This window comes from Euprymna scolopes, chromosome 5 (assembly GCF_053919585.1).
Source record: "Euprymna scolopes isolate OS-2025 chromosome 5, ASM5391958v1, whole genome shotgun sequence".
Lineage (NCBI taxonomy): Eukaryota > Metazoa > Mollusca > Cephalopoda > Sepiida > Sepiolidae > Euprymna > Euprymna scolopes.
In genome coordinates, this window is record NC_136486.1 from 125674678 (window position 1) to 125691037 (window position 16360).

The 16360-nt window shown below is 34.7% G+C and overlaps 1 pseudogene; it reads right to left on the reverse strand.

Moving 5' to 3' along the window:
* Positions 1–243: 243 nt before the first annotated feature.
* Positions 244–377, reverse strand: LOC145277264 (U2 spliceosomal RNA; annotated as a pseudogene).
* Positions 378–16360: the final 15983 nt, after the last annotated feature.

The following is a 16360-nucleotide window of genomic DNA, read 5'->3' on the forward strand; positions in this document are numbered from 1 at the left end:
GATCCACTTGAATCCAACAAAACCAGTAATTTTTTTTTTCTATTATATATACATCATTTTCTATAAAATTAAGTGTAGACTTTATAATTAAAACAAAAAATGTTATTCATACTAAAAAAAAAAAACGCTTAGTCATGTCACGTGACGTGACGTCAACATCCACTAATGGCGAACAATTGTACCTATTTACTATGCCTCCCCACGGGACAGAGTTAGACACCAGGGTCGTTTTTTAACGTGGAGAAAAGGTACAAAAATAAAAATTGTCTCAGTCGTGGAGGATTTCTCCTCCACCGAAAGAGAACAAGAAATAGAAGTGCAGCATCTGAAGAACAGATACTACACTTTGATCTTGACCAAAAGGCCAAGAATGCGAACAATTGTAAATAACAACTTTTTTCACAAAACCAACACCGTCTTTCTTTTTTTTCTCTCTCTTTCTCTCTCTCACCCACTTACTCTTCCCTCTCTCTCACCCTCTTTCTCTTGACGTCACACCACTGTTAAACTGTGGGGGGGGGGAACACATTCCCAGGCATTATCTCCTATAGATGCACATTTTATTAGAAATTCAGCTTTCAAAATATTAGACGATAATAAAAATATAAAACCAACACCCTCTTTCTCTTTTCTCTCTCTCTCACCAACTTACTCTTCTCTCTCTCTCACCCTCTTTCTCTTGACCTCCTACTACTGTTAAACTGTGTGTGTGTGGGGGGGGGGAAGAGGCAGCTTGAAAACCAACAAAAACAGTGCACAGTTTCCCAAGCATTTGGGGTGGGAAGGGGGGGAAGAAGCCGAGCGCACAGTTTCGTGTGAGAGAGAGAGAGAACAATTCTCAACCTATATACTCAACAAATTTTTTATCTACAGATTTGAAAGTTTGTATATAGGGTATTCAGACATATGGAAATATATCTAGCATAATCTATCTATTATATCTATAAAAGTGAAAATGTGTGTGTGTGTGAGGTAGCCAGAGAGAGAGAGAGAGAGAGAGAGAGAGAGAGAGAGAGAGACAACAATTCTCAACCTATATATTCAATACATTTTTTATCTACAGATTTGAAAATTTGTATATAGGGTATTCAGACATATGGAAATATATCTAGCATAATCTATCTATTATATCTATAAAAGTGAAAATGTGTGTGTGTGTGTGTGTGTGTGTGCGTAAGAGAGAGAGAGAACAATTCTCAACCTATATACTCAACGTATTTTTATCTACGGATTTTAAACTTTGTATATAGGGTATTCAGACATATAGAAATATATCTAGCATAATCTATACATTATATCTATAAAAGTGAGAATGTGAGTGTGTGAGAGAGAGAGAACAATTCTAAACCTATATATTCAACAAATTTTTTACCTACAGATTTGAAAATTTGTATATTGGGTATTCAGACATATGGAAATATATCTAGCATAATCGATCTATTATATCTATAAAAGTCAGAATGTTTGCGTGTGGTTGTGTGTGTAAGGTTGCGAGAGAGAGAGAGAGAACAATTCTCAACCTATCTATTCAATAAATTTGTTATCTACAGATTTGACCATTTGTATATAGGGTATTCAGACATATGGAAATATATCCAGCATAATCTATCTATTATATCCATAAAAGTGAGAATGTGTGCGTGAGAGAGAGAGAGAGAGAGAGAGAGAGAGAGAGAGTAAGTACAATTCTCACCCTATATATTCAACAAATTTTTTATCTACCGATTATAAAATTTGTATATAGGGTATTCAGACATATGGAAATATATCTAGCATAATCTATCTATTATATCTAGAAAAGTGAGAATGTGTGTGAAAGAGAGAGAGAGAAGAGAGAGAGAGAGAACAATTCTCAACCTATATATTCAACTAATTTTTATGTACAGATCTGAAAATTTGTATACAGGGTATTCAGACATATGGAAATATATCTAGCATAATCTATTATATCTATAAAAGGTAGAATGTGTGTGTGTGTTTGTGAGTGAGTGAGTGAGTGAGTGAGTGAGAGAGAGAGAGAGAGAGAGAACAATTCTCAACCTATATACTCAACAAATTTTGTATCTACAGATTTGATAATTTGTATATAGGGTATTCAGACATAAGGAAATATATCTAGCATAATCTATCTATTATATCTATAAAAGTGAGAATGTGTGTGAAAGAGAGAGAGAAAGAGAGAGAGAGAGAACAATTCTCAACCTATATATTCAACTAATTTTTTATCTACAGATTTGAAAATGTGTATATTGGGTATTCAGACATATGTAAATATATCTGGCATAATCTATGTATTATATCTATAAAAGTGTGAATGTGAGTGATGGAAAGAGCAAAAAATTCTCAACCTATATAACCTATAAAAGTGAGAATATGTGTGAGAGAGAGAGAGAGAGAGAACAATTCTCAACCTATATATTCCACACATTTTTGGGCACAGATTTGGAAATTTGTATATAGGGTAGGCAGACATATAGAAATATATCTAGCATAATCTATCTATTATATCTATAAAAGTGAGAACTTGTGTGTGTGTGTGTGTGTGAGAGAGAGAGAGAACAATTCTTAACCTACATACTCAACAAATTTTTTACCTACAGTTTAGAAAATTTGTATATAGGGTATTCAGACATATGGAAATATATCTAGCATAATCTATCTATTATAACTACAAAAGTTAGAATGTGTGTGTGAGAGAGAGAGAGAGAGAGAGAACAATTCTAAACCTATATATTCAACAAATTTTTTATCTACAGATTTGAAACTTTGTATATAGGGTATTCAGACATATGGAAATATATCTAGCATAATCTATCTATTTTATCTATAAAAGTGAGAATGCGTGTGTGTGAGATAGCGAGAGAGAGAGAGAGAAAAAGAGAGAGATAAAAATTCTCAACCTATACATTCAACAAATTTTTTATCCACAGATTTGAACATTTGTATATAGGGTGTTCAGACATATAGAAATATATCTAGCATAATCTATCTATTATATGTATAAAAGTGAGAATGTGTGTGTGTGTGAGAGAGAGGACAATTGTCAACCTATGTATACAACAAATTTTTTATCTACAGATTTCAAAATTTGTATATTGGGCATTCAGACATATTTCAATATATCTGGCATAATCTGTCTATTATATCTATAAAAGTGAGAATGTGTGTGATAGAGAGAGAGAGAACAATTCTCAACCTATATACTCAACAAATTTTTTATCTACAGATTTGAAAATTTGTATATAGGGTATTCAGACATATGGAAATATATCTAGCATAATCTATTATATCTATAAAAGTGAGAATGTGTGTGTGTGTGAGAGAGAGAGAGAGAGAGAGAACAATTCTCAACCCATATACTCAACAAATTCTTTATCTACAGATTTTAAAATTTGTATATAGAGTATTCATACAAATAGAAATATATCTAGGATAATCTTTCTATTATATCTATAAAAGTGAGAATGTGTGTGTGTGTGAGCGAGAGAGAGAGACAGAGAGAGAGAACAGTTCTCAACCTATACATTCAACAAATTTTTATATATAGGGTATTCAGAAATATCGAAATATATCTAGCATAATCTATTATATCATTAAAAGTTAGAATGTGTGTGTGTGAGAGATAGAGAGAACAATTCTCAACCTATGCACTCTACAAATTTTTTATCTACAAATTAGAAAATTTGTATATAGGGTATTCACACATATGGAAATATATCTAGCATAATCTATCTATTATATCTATAAAAGTTAGAATGTGTGTGTGAGGTAGCCAGAGAGAGAGAGAGAGAGAGTAAGAACAATTTTCAACCTATATATTCAACAAATATTGGATCTACAGATTAGAAAATTTGTATATAGGGTATTCAGACATATGGAAATATATCTAGCATAATCTATCTATTATATCTCTAAAATTGAGAATGTGTGTGTGAGAGAGAGAGAGAGAACAATTTTCAACCTATATACTCAACAAATTTTTTTATCTACAGATTTGAAAATTTGTATATAGGGTATTCAGACATATGGAAATATATCTAGAGTAATCTATCTATTATATCTATAAAAGTGAGAATGCGTGTGTGTGTGAGAGAGAGCGACACAGAACAATTCTCAACCTATATATTCAACAAATTTTTTATGTACAGATCTGAAATATCACATTTGTATAGAAGTAGAAATCTTGATACCTACTCTGATACCTAATAAAAGAAAGGACACTCTTTAGGGCGGATTTTGATTATAACAAGTCACTAATTAGAAATTATAATAAACATTCTAATAATTTAAGAATTTTACCAAAATAAAATTGCATGGTAATCACCCAATTTCTGCCACAAAATTTTGATTGGCAGAACTCATAAACATAAAATATATATTTTCTAATTTCATCTTTTTTTTTTCTTTTTACATAATCTGGTTTGATGTTTTCCCAAATATTCAAATCACTATATTTTGCTGCTTAATATCAAATACAGCAACTGAGTTATTTTTATGCATCAAACAATTACATTTTCTCATTCATCCAAACTAATCACTGAACATCAATTTCATATTTTCTTCACTAAAATATTACTGTGCTTGATGTCATCAAGTGGAGCGGATCATTTTTTTTTCATTTGTTCACACATTTTTCCAATTTATATATATTTTAAAGATTCTTAGCCTATGTCATTGCATACCAATCTGTTTATTAAAAGTTAAGGTTCACTGTAAACACATATGTTACACCAAAATAAAAACGCTTCAGATAATGTCTTGATATTCAATTCAGTTTCTCACATGACATCTTATGAAGTTAGTAGAAATGTTACAGACTTTTGAATCTCAAACACTTTCAATACTGTGCACTGATATTTTCTTTTTTGCAATATAAGCACATTCATGATTTTTTTTACAAACGTTAAAAACTTTCACATTGTGTAGCAATATACTGAAACAATTATAAAAATATTTGTTTTTATTTTGAATGATGCAGGGCATCTGAAGAGAGATTTTTCTAACAAAATGAAAGTATAATTTTTAGCAATAGGTATCTAGGAAAAGGCCACTACATATGTTATAAGTTCCAAATTTCCACAACCTGGCAAATACTGGTACATGCTAGCAAATTTAGATTTGCAATTACAAAATATGATTCTAATTTTTTCCTTTGCTCTTTATTCTAACACTACACTAAGTTTACTGTGTTATTTCGCTACAGTTGATATTGTGTAGAACAATAAGAAAATCATAGTGAACAATGCATTCAACAAAATTTCACACACATTTCTAGATACCTATATCTAATAAGTTCAAAAGAAAGGACACACTTAGGGAGGTATTTTGGTGGTCAAGTCACTAAAAAGAGATTAGCTGGTTTCCCGGCATAGCCCAGGATATAATAAAGATTGACTGAAATACATGTTCTAGCTGGTTTCTCGGCGTTGCCAGGGATGTAATATAGACACATTATGTTGTATATTACCTGTTCTCTTCTCCCTAAGGTAAAACAATTTCATATACATGCTGTAAATTACCTATGCTAGGGATAAAACATGAACAATATCAGTCCTAGGGTAGATAAAACAAATAATACATAGAGATGAAAGATTCCTCTCCCCTAAGAATCACACATATGTTCAATATCAGCTTTTGTTTTTTCATTGTTTATACGGTCCCGAGCAACGCCGGGTAGCCCTGCTAGTCTTCTATATATATAAAAGGCAAACGTCTGTGAGTTTGTATGTTTGTTTGTAACGCTAAAACTTTTGAAAGACACAACTAGACTTGATAAATTTGGTATCATATCGAAGCCCCCTATCCCGGATGACAAATATCGAAATTTCACGTCAAACGGACGAGGAGAAAGGGGTAAACGTATCAGTTATCTCCAAGGGGGGCCCAAAAAAACTGTCATTGTAATGCTTTTTATTACGTAATTCTTGAATGATCCAATGTTATTCAATACGTGTCACATGACGTGACGTCAGCTCAAACTTTTGACAGACACAACCAAATTTGACAAATTATGTATCATATTGCACCTTGATCACCCGCATGACAAATATCAAAATTTCACGTCAAACGGACATTTACAAGGGGGTGAACTTATCATTTTTCTCCCAGGGGGGGCCCCAAAAATCCTGTCATTATAACGTTATTCATTAAGTGTCACGTGACGTGACGTCAGCTCAGTAAAATGTCGGCTGCAGCTGAGGTACGTTAAAACTGCCTTCGGAGGAGAAATTGATACTATAACACAGTTAAATATTAGTTTTCGACTCGAACCGTTATTACCAACGTAATTATCGCACTCCAAAAATAAAAAAAAAACCAAAATTACACGAAAATTGACGTAGGGAAAATGTTTTTATTTTTGCTCGAAGTTTTTTGCCGGCGAAGATGACTTTGCTCTTTGTAATTTACATGTAAACAAAGATTAGCCATTTTGTTTATACATTCTAACTCTGTTAACTTGAAGGGGGAGGGGGGGTATCAGTATCAGGCCGCTTATGTAAACGAAAATTAGGTCGCTTGCACATTTTCCACTTTCTCTCTCTCTCTCTCGCCGTCTTTCTCTCTCTCTCTCTCTCTTTCGCCGTCTTTCTCTCTCTCTCTCTCTCTCTCTCTCTCTCTCGCCGTCTTTCTCTCTCTCTCTCGCCGTCTTTCTCTCTCTCTCTCGCCGTCTTTCTCTCTCTCTCTCACTCTCTTCTATCTCTACACCTTTCCTAACTCTCTATCACCATATTTCTCTCTCTCTCTCACTCTCTTCTCTCTCTCTCTCTCTAGACCTCTTTCTCTTCTCTTTCTCACTCTCACCCTCTTTATCTACTCTCTCTCTCACCCTCTTTCCCTTCTCTTATCTTCTCTCTCTCTCTCGCCCTGTTTCTCTTCTCTCTAAAGACGGCGAGAGAGAGAGAGAGAGAGAAGGGAAAGAGGGTGAGAGAGAGAGTAGATAAAGAGGGTGAGAGAGAGAAAGAGAAGAGAAAAAGGTCTAGAGAGAGAGAGAGAGAGAAGAGAGTGAGAGAGAGAGAGGATCAACTCGACTCACCATATTTCTCTCTCTCTCTCTCTCTCACTCTCTTCTCTCTCTCTCTCTAGACCTTTTTCTCTTCTCTTTCTCTCTCTCACCCTCTTTATCTACTCTCTCTCTCACCCTCTTTCCCTTCTCTCTCTCTCTCTCTCTCTCTCTCTCTCTCTCGCCGTCTTTCTCTCTCTCTCTCGCCGTCTTTCTCTCTCTCTCTCGCCGTCTTTCTCTCTCTCTCTCACTCTCTTCTATCTCTACACCTTTCCTAACTCTCTCTATCACCATATTTCTCTCTCTCTGGAAGGGGGGGTGGCTATCAGTATGAGGCCGCTTAAATACACGAAAATTACTTTTATACGAGTTTGTTTTCTTATGAATGGAACCGCTTTTGTAGGGGGGAGGGGGGAGGAGGCAATGTGCACAGTCTCCCAAGCATTACCTACTATAAAAAAAGATGCACATTTACCCTCTTCTCTCACCCTCTTTCTCTCTCTCTCTCTTTCTCTTCTCTCTCTCACTCTCTTTCTCTATCACCCTCTTCTCTCTCTCTCTTTCTCTTCTCTCTCTCATCCTCTTTCTCTCTCTCTCACCCTCTTCTCTCTCTCTACCTTTTTCTCTTCTCTCTCGCACCCTCTTCTCTCTCTCTCACCCGCTTCTCTCTCTCTACCTCTTTCTCTTCTCTCTCGCACCCTCTTCTCTCTCTCTCACCCGCTTCTCTCTCTCTACCTCTTTCTCTTATCTCTCTCTCTCAACCTCTTCTCTCTCTCTCTCTCTTACCCTCTTCTCTCTCTCACTCTCTGTGTACACCTTTTTCTCTTCTCTCTCTCTCTGACCCTCTTTCTCTCTCTCTCACCCTCTTTTTCTGCTCTCTCTCACCCTTCTCTCTCTCTCTCTCTCTACCTCTTTCTCTTCTCTATCACCCTCTTTCCCTGCTCTCTCTCACCTTCATCTCTCTCTCTCTACCTATTTCTCTTCTCTCTCTCTCCCTCTGCTCTCTCTCACCCTCTTCTTTCTCCCTCACCCTCTTCTCTCTCTCTCTCTCTCTACCTCTTTCTCTTATCTCTCTCTCTCACTACCCCTCTCTCTCTCTCTGTCTTACCCTCTTCTCTCTCTCTCTACCTCTTTCTCTTATCTCTCTCTCTCACTACCTCTCTCTCTCTCACCCTCTTCTCTCTCTAACCCTCTTTCTCTCTTACCCTCTTCTCTCTCTACCTCTTTCACTTCTCTCACCCTCTTTCTCTCTCACCCTCTTTCTCTGCTCTCTCTCACCCTCTTCTCTGCTCTCTCTCACCCTCTTCTCTCTCTACCTCTTTCTCTTCTCTCTCTCACCCTCTTCTCTCTCTCTTACCCTCTTTCTCTTCTCTTCTCTTTTCTCTCTCTCTCGCCGTCTTTCTTTTCTCTCTCTCTCACCCTCTTTCTCTTCTCTCTCTCTCTTTCACCCTCATTCTCAACTCACTCTTACCCTCTTCTCTCTCCCTGTCTACCTCTTTCTCTTCTCTCTCTCTCACCCCCTTTCTCTTCTCTCTCTCACACCGTCTTTCTCTTCTCTCTCTCTCTCCCCTCATTCTCTTCTGTCTCTCTCTCGCCCTCTTTATCTTCTCTCTCTCTCACCCCGTTTCTCTTCTCTCTATATTAGCACTTATCAAGGCCAATAGGCAACTCGAGGATGACAGTTCAAAAGGTCACAGTAGTCAAATTTGGGAAAGAGGATGGAACAACTTTAACGGGAGCATGAGTTATTCAGCGACACCAACCTATTTTGTAATATATATATATATATATATATATATATATATATATATATATTGTACAAACTATATATTACCACTTATCAAGGCCTATAGGCCACTCGAGGATGAGAGTTTAAAAGTGCACAGTAGTCAAATTCGGCAAAGATGATGGAACCGCTTTAAGAGGAGGATGAATTATTCAGTGACTCCAACCTATTTTGTTACATATATGTATGTATATATTTTGTAAAAAATATATATTACTACTTATCAAGGCCCATAGGACACTCGAGGATTAGAGTTGAAAAGTGCACAGCAGTCAAACTGGGAAAGATGATGGAACCGCTTTAAGAGGAGGATGAATTATTCAGTGACTCCAACCTATTTTGTTACATATATGTATGTATATATTTTGTAAAAAATATATATTACTACTTATCAAGGCCCATAGGACACTCGAGGATTAGAGTTGAAAAGTGCACAGTAGTCAAATCTGGGAAAGAGGATGGAACCGCTTTAACGGGAGGATGAGATATTCAGCGACTCCAACCTATTTTGGTATATATATATTTATATCTATATTTATTTTTAAATATATATTACCACTTATCAAGGCCCATAGGCCACACGAGGATGAGAGTTTAAAAGTGCACAGTAGTCAAATTCGGCAAAGATGATGGAACCGCTTTAAGAGGAGAATGAATTATTCAGTGACTCCAACCTATTTTGTTATATATATGTATGTATATATTTTGTAAAAAATATATATTACTACTTATCAAGGCCCATAGGACACTCGAGGATTAGAGTTGAAAAGTGCACAGTAGTCAAATTCGGGAAAGAGGATGGAACCGCTTTCACGGGAGGATGAGTTATTCAGCGACTCCAACCTATTTTTTTATATATATATTTATATCTATATTTATTAAAAAATATATATTACCACTTATCAAGGACAATAGGCCACTCGAGGATGAGAGTTGAAAAGTGCATAGTAGTAAAATTCGGGAAAGAGGATGGAACCGCTTTAACGGGAGGATGAGTTATTCAGCGACTCCAACCTATTTTTTATATATATATATATATATCTATATTTATAACAAAAATATATTACCACTTATCAAGGCCCATAGGCTACTCGAGGATAAGAGTTGAAAAGTGCACAGTAATCAAATTCGGGAAAGAGGATGGAACAGTTTTAACGGGAGGATGAGTTATTCAGCGACTCCAACCTATTTTGTTATATATATATTTATATCTATATTTACTAAAAAATATATATTACCATTTATCAAGGCCCATAGGCTACTCGAGGATGAGAGTTGAAAAGTGGACAGTAGTCAAATTCGGGAAAGAGGATGGAACCTCTTTAACGGGAGGATGAGTTATTCAGCCACTCCAACCTATTTTGTTATATATATATATATATATATATATATATATTTTTTTTTTTGTACAAACTATATATTACCACTTATCAAGGCCCAGAGGCCACACGAGGATGAGAGTTTAAAAGTGCACAGTAGTCAAATTTGGGAAAGAGGATTTAATCGCTTTAATAGGAGGATGAATTATTCAGCGACTCACACCTGTTTTGGTATATATATATATATATATTTATAAAAAAATATGTATTACCACTTATCAAGGCCCATAGGCCACTCGAGGATGAGAGTTAAAAAGTCCACAGTAGTCAAATTTGGGAAAGAGGATGGAACCGCTTTAACAGGAGGATGAGTTATTCAGCAACTCCAACCTATTTTGTTATATATATATATATATATATATATATATATATATATATATAGATATATTTTTCATAAAATATGTATTACCACTTATCAAGGCCCATAGTCCACTCGAGGACGAGAGTTGAAAAGTGCACAGTAGTCAAATTGGGGAAAGAGGATGGAACCGCTTTAACGGGAGGATGAGTTATTCAGCGACTCCAACCTATTTTGTTATTTTGTAAAAAATATATATGACCACTTATCAAGGCCCAGAGGCCACTCGAGGATAAGAGTTGAAAAGTGCACAGTAGTCAAATTCGGGAAATTTGTTATATATCTATTTTTTTGTTACTTAGGCATTTCCACTTATCAAGGCCCAGATACATCTCGAGGATAAGAGTTAAATGTGCACAGTAGTCAATTGGACAATAAGGCCCAGAGGCCACCCGAGGATAAGGGTTGAAAATGGCAGTAGTTAATTGGACAACATAGTAATACTTAGTAATGGAAAGTCGGGAAATTTGTTATATATATATTTATATTTTGTTTATATAGGCATTACCACTTATCAAGGCCCAGAGGCCACTAGAGGATAAGTGTTGAAAAGTGCAGTAGTCAATTGGACAAAATATAGTAATTGTTAGTAATGGAAATTCAGTAAATTTGTTATATATATATTAATATTTTGTTAAATACGCATTACCACTTATCAAAGCCCACAGGCCACTCGAGGATAAGGATTGAAAAGTGCACCGTAGTAGTCGGTTGTAATGGAAATGCGGGATATTTGTAATATACCTATTTTTTGTTACTTAGGCACAACCACTTATTAAGGCCCAGAGGCCACTCGATGGTATTACCACTTATCAAGGCCCAGAGGCCACTCGAGGATAAGCGTTTAAAAGTGCAGTAGTCAATTGGACAATATAGTAATCGTTAGTAATGGAAATTCAGTAAATTTGTTATATATATGTATATTTTGTTACATACGCATTACCATTTATCAAGGCCCAGAGGCCACTCGAGGATAAGGATTGAAAAGTGCACAGTAGTCAATTGGACTAAGTTAGTAATGGAAATTCAGTAAATTTGTTATATACCTATTTTTTGTTACTTAGTCATTTCTACTTATCAAGGCCCAGAGGCCACTCGAGCATAAGAGTTAAAAAGTCCACAGTAGTCAATTGGACAATAAGGCCCAGAGGCCACCCGAGGATAAGGGTTAAAAAGTGCAGTAGTCAATTGGTCAATATAGTAATCGTTAGTAATTACTACTTCTCAAGGCCCAGAGGCCACTCGAGGATAAGGGTTGAAAAGCGCAGTAGTCAATTGGACAATACAGTAATCGTTAGTAATGGAAATTCAGTAAATTTGTTATATATATATATATTTATATTTTGCTAAATACGCATTACTACTTATCAAGGCCCAGACGCCACTCGAGGATAAGGGTTGAAAATATTCAACAAATTTTTTATCTACAGATTAGAAAATTTGTATATAGGGTATCCAGACATATGGAATATATCTAGCATAATCTATCTATTATATCTATAAAAGTAAGAATGTTTGTGTGTGTGGGTGTGTGTGAGGTAGAGAGAGAGAGAGAGAGAACAATTCTTAACCTATATATTCAACAAATTTTTTATCTACAGATTTTAAATTTGTTATAAAGGGTATTCATACATATGGAAATATATCTAGCATAATCTATCTATTATATCTACAAAAGTGAAAATGTGTGTGTCTGTGAGAGAGAGAGCAATTCTCAACCTATATACTCAACAAATTTTTTATCTACAGATTAGATAATTTGTATATAGGGTATTCAGACATATGGAAATATATCTAGCATAATCTATCTATTATATCTATAAAAGTGAGAATGTTTGCGTGTGTGTGTGTGTGAGGTAGCAAGAGAGAGAGAGACAGAGCGAGAGAACAATTCTCAACCTATATATTCAACAAATTTTTTATCTACAGATTTGAAAATTGGTATATAAGGTATTCAGACATATGGAAATATATCTAGCATAATCTATCTATTATGTCTATAAAAGTGAGAATATGTCTGTGTGTGAGAGAGAGAGAGAGAGTAAGAACAATTCTCACCCTTTATATTCAACAAATTTTTATCTACAGATTAGAAAATTTTTATATAGTGTATTCAGACATATGGAAATATATCTAGCATAATCTATCTATTATATCTATAAAAGTGAGCATGTGTGAGAGGAGAGAGAGAGAGAGAGAACAATTCTCAACCTATATACTCAACAAATTTTTTATCTACAGATTTGAAAATTTGTATATAGATTATTCAGACATATGGAAATATATCTAGCATAATTTATCTATTATATCTATAAAAGTGAGAATGTGTGGGTGTGTGAGAGAGAGAATGAGAGAGAACAATTCTCAGCTTATATATGCAACAAATTGTTTATCTACAGATCCGAAATATCACATTTGTATAGAAGTAGAAATCTGGATACCTATTCTGATACCTAATAAAAGAAAGGACACTCTTTGGGGCGGATTTTGATGATAACAAGTCACTACTAAGAAATTATAATAAACATTGAAATAATTTAAGAATTTTATCAAAATAAAATTGCATGGTAATCACCCAATTTCTGCCACAAAATTTTGATTGGCAAAACTCATAAACAGAAAATATATATTTTCTAATTTCATCTTTTTTTTTTACATAATCTGATTTGATGTTTTCCTTAATATTCAAATCACTATATTTTGCTGCTTAATATCAAATACAGCAAATGAGTTATTTTTTATGCATCAAACAATTACATTTTCTCATTCATCCAAACTAATCACTGAACATCAATTTCATATTTTCTTCACTAAAATATTACTGTGCTTGATGTCATCAAGTGGAGCGGATCATTTTTTTTTTTCAGTTGTTCACACATTTTTCCAATTTATATATATTTTGTCTAAGATTCTTAGCCTATGTCATTGCATACCAAGCTGTTTATTAAAAGTTACGGTTCACTGTAAACACATACGTTATACCAAAATAAAAACGCTTCAGATAATGTCTTGATATTCAATTCAGTTTCTCACATGACATCTTATGAAGTTAGTAGAAATGTTACAGACTTTTGAATCTCGAACACTTTCAATACTGTGCACTGATATTTTCTTTTTTGGAATATAAGCACATTCATGATTTTTTTTTACAAACGTCAACAAATTTCACAATGTGTAGCAATGTACTGAAACAATTATAAAAATATTTGTTTTTATTTTGGATGATGCAGGGCATCCGAAGAGAGATTTTTCTAACAAAATGAAAGTATAATTTTTAGCAATAGGTATCTAGGAGAAGGCCACTACATACGTTATAAATTCCAAATTTCCACAACCTGGCAAATACTGGTACACGCTAGCAAATTTAGATTTGCAATTACAGAATATGATTCTAATTTTTTCCTTTGCTCTTTATTCTAACACTACACTAAGTTTACTGTTTTATTTCGCTGCAGTTGATATTGTGTAGAACAATAAGAAAATCATAGTGAACAATGCATTCAACAAAATTTCACACACATTTCTAGATACCTATATCTAATAAGTTCAAAAGAAAGGACACACTAAGGGAGGTATTTTGGTGGTCAAGTCACTAAATAGAGATTAGCTGGTTTCCCGGCATAGCCCAGGATGTAATAAACATTGACTGAAATACATGTTCTAGCTGGTTTCTAGGCGTTGCCAGGGATGTAATATAGACACATTATGTTGTATATTACCTGTTCTCTTCTCCCTAAGGTAAAACAATTTCATATACATGCTGTAAATTACCTATGCTAGGGATAAAACATGAACAATACCAGTCCGGGGGTAGATAAAACAAATAATACATAGAGATGAAAGATTCCTCTCCCCTAAGAATAAAACATATGTTCAATATCTGCTTTTGTTTTTTCATTGTTTATACGGTCCCGAGCAACGCCGGGTAGCCCTGCTAGTATTTATATAATATCCAAATCGTGCTTTATAAAAAGAATTATGTCAATGTTGTGGGATAAGCTGATCTACCCAATTCTAGGAATAATGGACTTTTTTTTACAAGGGAATTACCACGTATCAAAGCCGAAAGGCCACTTGAGGATAAGGGTTAATGAATGTAAGGTGGTAGTGTAGTAATTATTAATGGTGGAAGTTGAGCAAAACTTGATTATTGAAGAGGACGGTTCAACAAGAATTTGTTTACATTGAACTTGTAGGCTACCATACTGTAGTCTGCCGGGAAGGAGACCAATAGAACAGTGTTCCACAAGCGGACCCTTCTAGGAAAGAAGCTGTGTTTGTGGAATCTGCATCTAGATTCAGGTACAGATAAAGGGGAAAATTGTTGATAGTGGTCATAGCTAGTAGAGTATTTTTTTGTGAAAGTTTGGCAAGGAGGGAAGACCATAGATTTGAGCTCAGACGAACACTTGCCATGAAAACAACGATAGTGCAGAGTCAGTCCTCTTCTGTGGGAAAGAGGCTGCAGGGAAGAGAAAATTGAATCACCAAGGTTTTGAAGCTGGTTTTGAACTCTATGAAGGCAGAATAGTATGCGATGAGCAGCTCCTACCCAGATGTAGCAACAGTACTCTATCTTTAGATGCACTCGGCTCTTATATAGATAGAGGATTGCATCGGCAGTGAGATATCTACTGGAGCAGTAGAATGATCCAACCATTTTTCCAACGATCTTGGCAACAGACTTGATTTATGTGTTCCATTCCAGCTCAAGAGTGAAGGTCAGTCCTTAAGAGACTATAAATATAGCTACATTTATCATGTTATTGGGAAGAGATTCGTGGCAGTTATGGATTCAGAATCAGGACGTGTACTTCTGTAACATATTTTTGCTAATACACTTTTTGTTAGCTATATTGATGTTTTTTTTTATTACAAGCTTGCGAGATTACCATAGACAGTAATTTAATTTTTCATATATAGATTATTATAATTTCTTATGATCTAAAGAAAAAATAACACCCAACGTTGTCTCGACTTTTTATTTCATATGAATGATTTCTTTCTGAATTCATATTAGATGTCAAAAGCTATGGATTGATTCGATATTTACTATATGTTTTCATTGGAGTTTTCGAAAAGGGCAAATTTTTACTCGCTATTTATTCATATTCAAATAAATTCACATTAGTTTTATTATAGAGTAGAGGATGGTATTTTCGCTAGTATACCACACTTATTATGGAAATCGTTTTTGTTTTTTATTTATCTGCTAGCTCCTTCTTACAGAAAAGACGTTGAGAGTCTATCTCTGCCCTATCTATATCTTATGGTAAGTGTTAGACTGAGCTCCAATCTATCGCCCCTTCCCATAAAATGTTCACAGCAAATATTCACCTAGCTAAAACAACTGCCAACAACATTTCTCACTCCTTATGTGTGCCCAAAACTAAACGAAAATTTCATCAGCAGCGTTTCTTTCTTAGAGCTGCTCGTCTGTGGAGTGCACTACCATTTGTCTGCTTCCTGGCTGACTATAACATGATCGTTTTCAAGTCTAAAATTCCTATTGAGTCGTCCATTTCGATAATCAAGCCCAACCCAAGTTCCATCATGTCTGATTCTGTCTCACCATCTACTTTACACTTACCCTTGAGTAGCCTCCGGGCTTTGATAAGTGGTGACCTTAAAAAAATGGTTTCAGTTTGAAATGCATTTTTATTGGTAAATGAGCAGATTGAATTGATACACAGGTTTTAGATGGCAGTTGTATGAAAGGAATTGTCTGTACATCGGTTGATCATGTTTGTTTTTGAAATAACATTTTCATATATATATATATATATATATATATATATATATATATATATATATAAGATAAATAAGCTCTACTCTCT